The following is a 7,811-nucleotide window of genomic DNA, read 5'->3' on the forward strand; positions in this document are numbered from 1 at the left end:
AATTGTTTGTTATACAATATGTGCTAAGAACCCATATATGTAATTATTGTTTTATTCTTTGTCATTTATTTTATCATTGAATTTTATTTTACTGCATGGAGACAGGGTTTCAGTCACACAGTCTAAACATGGTTCACAGCCTCGAGCTCCTGGGCTCAAGGGATCCTTCCACCATGCCCCCCCATGTACCTGGGACAGAAGTGCATGCCACCACAGCTGGCTAATTTTGTTTATTTTCTGTAGAGACAGGGTCACATGTTGTTGCCCTGGCTGGTCGCAAACTCCTGGGCTCAAGGAAATCTCCCACCTTGGTTGGGATTACAGGTGTGAGATACTGTGCCTTACTTCTGGTCATTTAAATCTAGTAGAAAAATAAAGTCGCAGAACTCCCAAATACAATAATATTGGCTTTTCTATTTCCTGGAGTAATTACTTTATTGATGTTCTTTGTTTCTTTATCTGCAGATGAGTAACTATTTTTCTTTCATTCCTTACTTGTTTTTATCTTCTTTTGTAAGACTGATCTAGTAGTGGTGGTGTACTCCCTTTAATTCTGTTTGCTTGAAAATGCCTTATTTGCTCATAAATTTGAATTTTGGTTTGGCCAGATATTGAATTTATGATTGACTTTATTTTCTATTTCAGCACTTTAAAGATTTCATCACAGTGACTTATTTCCTCCATATTTTTAATGAGAAATTGGCTGTTAATGTCATGGAAGATAACTTGCATGTGATCAGTTACTTGTGTCTTGCTTCTTTTAAAGTTCCATATTTATTTGTCTTCCGTCAGTTTCAGTGCATGTGTTTCAGTGTGGATATCTCTGAGTTTATTCTTCCTGGAGTATCTTTTTCTTTGGAGATACTTGGATCAGTAGATTTGCATCTATCGGCACATTTGGGAAGTTTCAGCCACTGTTTTTTCAAATATATTTTTTCCCTGTTTTTCTTTTTCCAGTGAGACTCCCATTATGAATATGTTGATATTCTTGATGGCATCCCATGGCAACCGTAGTTTTTTCTTATTCTTGTTTCCCTTCTTGTTCGTTACACTGAATAATATCAAACAATCCATCTTCAAATTGCCTCATTATGCTTTCTGCATGCGCATGCATGCTATTCAGTCTTTCTAGTTACAGATTATTGATTTCATTTTTTAAAATAATTTAAATGTCTTTATTGGTATTTTCAATTTTGAATAACAGTTCTCCTGGGTTCCCTAAGGTCTTTGAGAACATTAAAATGAAATGAAATCATCATTCTCAGTAAACTATCGCAAGAACAAAAAACCAAACACCGCATATTCCCACTCATAGGTGGGAATTGAACAATGAGAACACATGGACACAGGAAGGGGAACATCACACTCTGGGGACTGTTGTGGGGTGGGGGGAAGGGGGAGGGATAGCATTAGGAGATATACCTAATGCTAGATGACGAGTTAGTGGGTGCAGTGCACCAGCATGGCACATGTATACATATGTAATTAACCAGCACATTGTGCACATGTACCCTAAAACTTAAAGTATAATAATAAAATTTTTTTTTAAATTAAATGAATAGAAATATTTCCCTAGTTAGTACACGCCTGGGATTCCTGAAGTAGTTTCTTTTAATTATGTTTTCTTTGAGTGTGCCTTTTTGTTGTTTTCCTTTGAATGCCTTTTATTTTATTGTTGAATGCTGAACACTTTGGATATTATTCAGCATATTTGGATAACAAATTAATGACCTCCACAATTGCTTAGTCTGTTGGTTGTTTAGTTGTTTAGCAATGCTCCAGAACTATTCTTGTAGTCTGTATTCTTTGTAATACATGGCCACTTAACCTGTGTTCTGTCACCCTTTTTTCATCTACTGTTCTTGGCACATTTTTAAAAAACAATCCAAGCAAAGAAAAAAAAGATGAAAGAAAGAAAAAAAACACTGCCCAGACTTTGCATATGGAATCTTTGAGGAACTCTAGTGTTTAGCCCAAGTCAGGGAAAAATGAAAAGCTTTGGTGTCTTCTCCATGCATGCATCCCAAAGTGGACATACTTATATCCTACTAAATATACCAGTAGGAGTCTGTGTGTGGTGATTCATATCTGTAATCCCACCAATTTGAAAGGCTTAGGAGAACAAATCACTTGAGCCCAGAAGTACGAGCCAGCCTTGACAACATGGCAAGATCTCTTCCATATTAAACAAACATACAAAAATAAGCTGGTTGTGGCGGCCCATGCCTGTACTGTGAGATGCTGAGGTGGGAGGATAGGTGGAGTCCAGTGAAGTGAGATGATCAGGAGGCTGAGGTGGGAAGATCATTTGAACCCAAGAATGTTGAGGTTGCAGTGGACCATGATCATGCCACAGGACTCCAACATGGGCCACACGGCAAACTCTGTCTCTATTTAAAACCCAATCCAAAACAAACAACAACAAACTGAGAGTTTTTCAGAGCTGATTTTCCACATCCATTTTCTTCCCCAGCCTCTTCCTTCCAGGCATTTTGTTTGTGTACTGCTTGATCTGACTCTTATTCCTTGTTACAGGTGGCTCTGACTAGTATATTTCCTTTCCACAAATGCCTCGTAGGAGTCAAATTCTGGCCCCAAAAACGCTATGAGGAGGGCTAAAGAAAAGCCTCTGAGCTAATAATCTCCTAGGGAACCTCAGTCATTTTAAATCACACAAACACAATTCTTTGAGATAAGCTCTGTATTTTCCCCACATGCATCAAAAGCTGCATCTAGAATTTCATCTTCTTCACACTTGCCATGAAGTCATGGAGTGGGTGTTGATGGACAGTAAAAATATCACAAATGTCTTGCCCAAACTTAGAGGCCCAGTCTTCCTTCCATTAAACAGTCCCCTGAGTTACCTTATTAGATTCCAGAGCTCTGAAAATCAATTCTGAGTTTTTTTTCTCTTTCTTATATCTCTTCACTTTTAAGCCAGTGAACTTTAATGACAGCTTAAAATAGAAACTTGATTAAATTTATGTTGCTTTTTAATGTTCAGAGAGATTTTTTTGAGATGGAGTCACTCTCTCACCCAGGCTAGAGGGCAGTGGCGTGATCTCAGCTCCCTGAAGCCTCTGCCTTCCAGGTTCAAGGGACTCTCTTGTCTCAGCCTCCTGAGTAGCTGGAATTACAGGCATATACCCCCATGCTTGACTAATGTTCTTATTTTTAGCAGAGAGGGGGTTTCACCATGTTGGCCAGGCTGGTTTCAAACTCTTGACCTCAAGTCATCCACCTGCCTCAGCCTCCCAAAGTGCTGGGATTACAGGCACGGGCCATTGTGTCCAGACTGTTTTGTAAGATTTTATTTGAGGCTGCTTCCATCATTATCATGAGAGCCATTCTGTCTTTCATGTAATAAGAAATAGTTAATAAATACACATTTTTGTTAGTAACTTTTAAGTGATATAACTTTATTATTTTCCAAATTATTAAGACTTCAGTTAATTCATTTCACCACAGTATGGCAGTTGTAACAAATAATTAAGTTCCATCTTGGACCAGTTTAATCTCACAGTTTCTGACTAAACTATCTGAGTGTAAAAATTAACTCTCTAATTAGACTACATAATGTATAGCTTATATATTATTGTTACATTAGTGGTGTTTTATATAATTAAATGTAAGGGTGATATTTTGGGACATGATCACATTCATTTTGTAGAATCATACCCTCCTAAGAAGACAGAATTACACTGGGTAGTTGTGAGCATATCACTATGGAGTTCAAAACATACTCCTCAGATTTCACTGAGAAATGAAAAGTGAAATGTTATAACTGTTCTGGAAATATGGCCCTAAACAATAAGGTGATGGCTTCTGTCTTCTATGATAAAAAGAAGGATAAATAATGAATTATTTGAGATTTTCCCACATGTTTGTTTCCTGTATTGTTTGGGTTTTAAATAATAAAACATCTAAATAATAAATGTCCTAATAAATTTAAGTAACAAAAACATTTCAATAAATTTTAAATATAAAACATTTATATTTAGTTATATGAATTAAATGGTCAGTGTACATTCATATAACTTCAACAGGGAAGAATATGTCAAGTTCACACCTCTAAATGTCTCAAAGCTAGGATGGATAGAAATGGAAGGAAAGAGTAAAAAATACATAAGCTTATCTATAACTCAAATAAAATCTTGTTTCATAAATAATGTATAGACTTGGTATTCAAAAATTCAATACTGAAATTGCAAAGTTGTATTATTCATTATAATGTTAAACACTTATAGAGAGGTTATTATATCTCATAATTTTAGCTTAAAATGGAGGATATAATAGTAAATAACACTGAAATAGCTCCTGACTTCATAAAGTAACAGTTAATACAAAAGCGGAAAGGAAGAAGAATAGAAAGAAAATTAAAAGGGATGTGTTTCTTCATTAAAAAGAAGAATAATTCTAGACACTCAATGAAAAATAAATTGAATAGAGCAACAGAGAAGCAGGAAATAAATTAAAATATTGATATTATTATTTAGGGAACAATGCATGATGACCTCAACTGGAATGTATAAACAGCAACGAGAAAAAAAAAAACATTTGTAAGTGGTAGATAATAAAAATATTATTGTAGATAAAATATGAAAGAGATGAGGAAAAATAATGAATTGGGAATATCCCCAGCTTTTATGTTATATAAATGATGTATTTTTGAACAAAAAAAAGATAGAAGAGAGAGGCATGAAGAATGTGTAAAGAAGTTCAGGGGAAGTTTTCAATTTAGCTCTCTTAATCTTGGGGTGCTAGTAAGAAAAAAAAGGCACAATGTGTAGGAATTCAGAGGTCATAACACTGGTTGAATTCCTTAGAACTGCAGGTTTAAAACCTAAAAGGCTTTTGTCTCAAAACAACATCAATAAAAAGCCAGGCGTGGTGGAGTGCATCTGTGGTCTCAGCTACCAAGGAGACCAATGTAGGAAGATTGCTTGAGTCCAGGAATTTGAGGCTGTACCAGTCAAGGTCTCACTACTGCACTCCAGGCTGAAAAAGAAAAAGGGAAGGGAAAAGGGAAAAAAGAAAGAGAAGTTAAAAGAGGTATTCTGCGTAGTTACATTAGTGGTCTAACGAACAGATATCTATGAGTTAAAATGAAGCAAAGGGCACTGACAATTAAATAGAGAAATCAGAAGAAAGTTGAGTCATGTAATCCAAAGCAAAATAGTATTTTAGGAATGAGGGTGTGAATCATTTCTATAGATACACATGACTGTTTGAGTAATATGCAACAGACAAATGAAATATGGGATTTAGTGACAAGTATAAGATATGATTCTAAAAAACAGGGTAAATGCCTGAAGAAAGGAGGGTAAAGAGAAATAAAATTAAACCTTGTCAGGGCAAACTCTTTCCATGAGTCTGGCTATCATGGAAAATAAGCAAATGAGTTGAGAATGGCATATCTAGGACTAAGACAAGCAGCATGTAGATCTAGTAAAGAAAATGATCAAGCTGGGTGTGGTGGTTAACACCTGTAATTCCAGCACTTTGGGAGGCTGAGAGGGTGGACCACTTGAGGTCAGTTTGAGACCAGTCTTGGCAACACGGTGAAACCTCGTCGCAATTAAAAATTCAAATATTAGCCAAGCATGGTAGTACATGCCTCTAATGTCAGATTCTCAGGAGGCTGAGGTGGGAGAATCACCTGAATCCGGGAGGCCAAGGTTGCAGTGAGCCGAGATTGTGCCAGAGACTCGGTCTCAAAAAACTAAACTAAAATAAAATAAAATAAAAAGTAAAAAAATGGTCCTGCAGGTAGAGTGAAGAAGTCATGCTACAGGGAGACAACAAATAATAAGTAAATCAGTATTTTACAAAGCTGTGAAATCCAAAGAAAAAAGTGAAGAGGGTCATAGATAGGAACAGTAAAAAACATACACAAATCTACACAAGCTTTATTTTTGCTGGTGATTTCTTCTGAGAAAGAAACACAAAAGAAAGTATGAATAAGAAAGTTGCCTCCATTGCTTTGGTAGAAAAGGAAAGGAAAAAAAAAACAACAACAACAAAATGACAAAAATTGTACAATATTAAGCTTCAGTGTTCTTCATCCCTTCCCATGGTGATTCTTTCCCCAAGAAATAACAGAAACCAAATAGTCAAAATAGAAGAAAACATTATCGTATATTACTGTCTATGTATATTAAGACAAGTTTGTTTTAATTGTAATTCATTCTTTTAAAATTTTTATTTTAAATTAACAAATGTAAATATTTATGGGACACAAAGTGATTTTATAATGCATGTATATATTGCAAAAGAATTAAACTGGGCTAGCTACCATATCCATCACCTCACATATTTATCATTTCTTTATTTGTGGTAAGAATGTATAAATTAACCTTTTTAAACAATCTTTTTTTTTTTTTGAGATAGAGTTTTGCTCTTGTTGCCCACCTTTGAGTGCAGTGGTGCAATCTCAGCTCATTTCGACCTCTGCCTCCCGAGTTCAAGTTATTCTCTTACCTCAGCCACTCGAGTAGCTGGGATGACATGCGCATGCCACTGAACCCGGCTAATTCTTGTATTTTCAGTAAAGACGGTGTTTCATCATATTGGCCAGGCTGGCCTCCAATTCCTGACCTCTGGTGATCCTCCCGATGCCGTTAAGTGCTGGGATTTCAGACATGAGCCACCATGCCTGCCCTTTTTTATTACTATTACTACTATTATTATTATTATTAAGCAATTTTGAAGTTGACATTTATTAACAGTGGTCACCATTCTGTGCAATGGATCACCAGAACTTCTTCCTGTCTCATTGATTTTTTTTTTTTTTTACCATTTGACGAACATCTCCCCTTTCTCTATCCACTCCCATCACCACTGCACACTCCAATCTCTGACTACTTTTTGTGTGTTTGTTTAAAGAGTCAGTGCCTTTCTGTGTTGCCCAGGCTGGAGTACAGTAGTGCAACTATGGCTCACTGTGGCCTCAAACTTCTGACCTCAACTGATTCAACCACCTCATCCTCCCAAAGTGCTGGAGTTACAGGCATGAGCCACCACATCTCGCATATTCACTGCTTGAATGAGTTCAACGTTTTTAGATTTTACATACAATTGTGATAACTCCATACTTGTCTTTCTGTGCCTCTCTTATTACACTGAGCATAATATCTTCCAATTACATTCATTGAGTCACAAATAAATAAAAGAATTCCCTCCTTTTTTTAAGGCTGTATATGTGCCACATTTTATCTCTTGATCTGTTGATGAGCACTTGGGTTGTTACCAAATCTTGGCTGTTATTAATAATGCTGAGATGACTATAGGAGTGCAGATATCTCTTTGACATGCTAATTTTATATCCCTTGAGTACATATTCTGGAGTAGCCCGATCATATGGTAATTCTATTTTTAATTTTATTTTATTTTCAAAACCTCAATTCTGTAACCCAAAAAGCACAGGCTACAAAAGCACAACAAAAAGCAACTGGATCGGGTTACATCAAACTAAAATGTTTCTGCACAGCAAAGGGAAAAGGGAAACAAAGAGTAGAGTGAAGGGACAACCAAAATATTTGAAGAAAATATCTGCAAACCATATGCATGATAAAGGATGAATAATAAATACATAGAAGGAACTCAAGCCATTTAACAACAGCAACAAAAAATTAAGCCTATGAAATATGCTCAAATGACCTGAATTTACATTTCTCAAAAGAAGACTTACAACTGGCCAACAACTCTATATTTAATATTGATTGATTGAAGGATTCACTGATTGATCAATTTGAGATGGATTCTCACCCTGTCATCCAGGCCGGAGTGCAGTGATGTGATCTCAGCTCACT

This window comes from Gorilla gorilla, chromosome Y (assembly GCF_029281585.2).
Source record: "Gorilla gorilla gorilla isolate KB3781 chromosome Y, NHGRI_mGorGor1-v2.1_pri, whole genome shotgun sequence".
NCBI classification, from domain to species: Eukaryota; Metazoa; Chordata; class Mammalia; order Primates; family Hominidae; genus Gorilla; species Gorilla gorilla.